The 2,884-nt window shown below is 40.1% G+C and overlaps 1 protein-coding gene across 1 annotated transcript in view; it reads right to left on the reverse strand.

Moving 5' to 3' along the window:
* LOC140137242 (uncharacterized) overlaps nucleotides 1–2,884 on the reverse strand; it is a 54,360-nt gene that overhangs the window by 31,759 nt on the left and 19,717 nt on the right.

The raw sequence follows: 2,884 nt of genomic DNA on the forward strand, positions 1-2,884 counted from the left end.
TATTTACCACACTCCATGCATTGGAATGGTTTGTCACCGTGAACAAGTGTGTGTTGTGTCAAATGAGACTTAACTCTAAAATATTTGCCACATTCCATGCACTGAAAAGGGTTTTCAGAGTGAATATGTGTGTGTTTTGTCAACTCTGGTTTTGATGTAAAACATATGTCACACTCTGTGCATTGAAATGGTTTTTCACCAGTATGAACAACTGTGTGTCATGTCAATTCCGTCTTCAATCTAAAACACTTGCCACACTCCATGCATTGAAATGGTTTATCACCAGTGTAAACAAGTGTGTGTTGTGTCAAATGAGACTTACATGTAACTCTAAAACACTTGCCACATTGCATACACTGAAATGGTTTTTCACCTGAGTGAATATGTGTGTGTTATGTCAACTCTGGTTTTGATGTAAAACATAATCACACTCCGTGCATTGAAATGGTTTTCACCAGTGTGAGCAACTGTGTGTCGTGTCAATTCTGTCTTCAATCTAAAACATTTGCCACATTCCATGCACCGGAATGGTTTATCACCAGAGTGAATGCGTGTGTGTCTTGTCAAATCTCATTTTCATGTAAAATATTTACCACACTCATTGCATAGAAATGGTTTTTCACCAAACTTTGAACCTCTTAAGCCAAAAAAGCGTAAAAAATCTGATTTTTTCTGAAATGTTGGGACTTTTTGTACACTTTTCCAAATTCGGGGTTGCACCCGCTCCTTCATCTGGGCCTGATGTTTTATCACTGGTGTGAATGTGTTTGTGTTGTGTCAAATGTGATTTGTTTGCAAAACACTTGTCACACTCCATGCATTGGACCTTAACCTCTGTTAGCTGTTGTGTGCATATGATTTACGCAGTCTTTAATATACAGGGTGGGCCATTAAAAAGTTCACACTTTTTCGATGGCTTATTTCTCAGAAATGAAAACACATATTGAAATAAGTTGAACATATTTGTAAACCTCTATGTCTGGACTGTCATTGCTGAAAAGGGCATTAACATCCATGGTCTAATTACAAAATGGCGACCATTTAAAGCAGAGAAGTCAAAAACCACTTTGCACACACGTAAGACTATAGACAATGATCATGCATATTAAGTTTTTAGGCTTAAGCAAGTTTTAAAAAAGTTTGATGACTTTAATGCATTTACTTGAGTGTCATTGCGGGGTCATCGGACTCATGCGTGTATGAGTTGTTTACTGTTTGAAAATCATTCACCTGTGAAATTGACACAAAAGGCCGATTGGACATGCTCATTTACATAACAAATACACTAGTTTTGGAGGAACTTCAAATTTAAAATGCCTTGCGTGCGTTCTTGTCATTCATGTTAGAGATACCCGTGTAAGTACTTTGAGGTGATTCTTGCTGTTCAAAATGCGGCAGTTTACAAAGGAGGAACGAATTTTCATCGAGGAGGAAATTTCAAGAACCGGAAAGGTGCGCTCTGTCCTGAATGCATGGCGAACCAGTTTCCGAATACCAGACTTCCTAGTCGCCGACACATCTATAATATTAAACAAAAGTTTCACTTACATGGAACTGTTCTCAATCGGAACAAATCTAACAGTGGAGACCACGAACAGGAAGATCAGCCAATCACATTGCCGATGTTAGAAGGATTTGCAAGCTAACCCAAGATTGAGTACTCGACGGAACAATTGTCCCCATATTCCAAGGACAACGTTCAGACGAATCATCACTCATGATATCGAATGGCACCCTTACAAGATCCTTAAGCGTCATGGACTGCAACCAGGAGATCCAAATCGGCGACTTCAGTTTTGTAACTGGTTAGTTAACAGAGCACGTCGCTTTCTTGATACCGTTGTTGTTGTTGACGAGGCAAACTTTCAAATGGACGGGTCTGTCTCTTCTCAAAACGTACGGATGTATGCACCGAAAGGCAATCCTGCGAGAGACTTTGCTTTTAACGTTCCACATGACAAACGCAAAGTTAGTGTTCTCGCAGCCGTCACAGGAAACAACCGGTTGATAGGACCGATATTCGTTGACCAGAACATAAATGGAAACGTTTACCTCGACATAATCAATGATCAACTAGAGCCTCAACTGGTCCAAATATTTGGACAGCAAGCGAACGGTGCCATCTGCAGGGCGTGGTTCTTTCAAGACGGAGCGCCAGCCCACCGTCTTATCGCTGTTAGAGACAGATTGCAGGAGTTGTTTCCGCATCGTGTTGTCGGCCTTGGACAACATGTGGAGTGGCCTCCGAGGAGTCCTGATCTGACACCTTTGGACTTCTGGCTTTGGGGTGATGTCAAGGCGTCTGTGTATGCCGAAGGTCCGCCAAGGAATTTGCGGGAGCTAGCTGAGGAGACGTATTACAGATGCGTTGACAAGGATCCGACGCACCAGGGTTACTTCAAGAACAGTTCACCATATGTACGATCGTGCGATGATTTGTATTCGCGAGCAAGGAGGCAAAGTTGAAGGACGATAAGAACACTTTAAAGACAGAAGCATTTTCACTGTGGCATGCATAAATACGTGACTTTATGGAACCATGATAAGCAGTAATGAAGAACAGAACTATTTTTATCAGAGTCAAATATGATTTTACTTGTATTCTTACTTTTCTAGTGCAATATTTTTAATTTCATGACAATTTGAGACAAATAACTCATTTCCATTAAAGCTACGGTTTACATGTGTCTATATGAAGAAATAATTTCCGAAGAGAAGGAGAGACATTCCTGACACCTATTTATAAATTTATCTTGTTATATCTCTTTATAAGATTTACGTTATAGTGCAATAACCATCATGAAGACTGGGTATAAAATTATGCACATTATCTAGAATGCGACTGCAAACAAGCGTTAACTGCATGAGATTATTTAAAGCTACT

This window comes from Amphiura filiformis, chromosome 17, assembly GCF_039555335.1.
Source record: "Amphiura filiformis chromosome 17, Afil_fr2py, whole genome shotgun sequence".
Lineage (NCBI taxonomy): Eukaryota > Metazoa > Echinodermata > Ophiuroidea > Amphilepidida > Amphiuridae > Amphiura > Amphiura filiformis.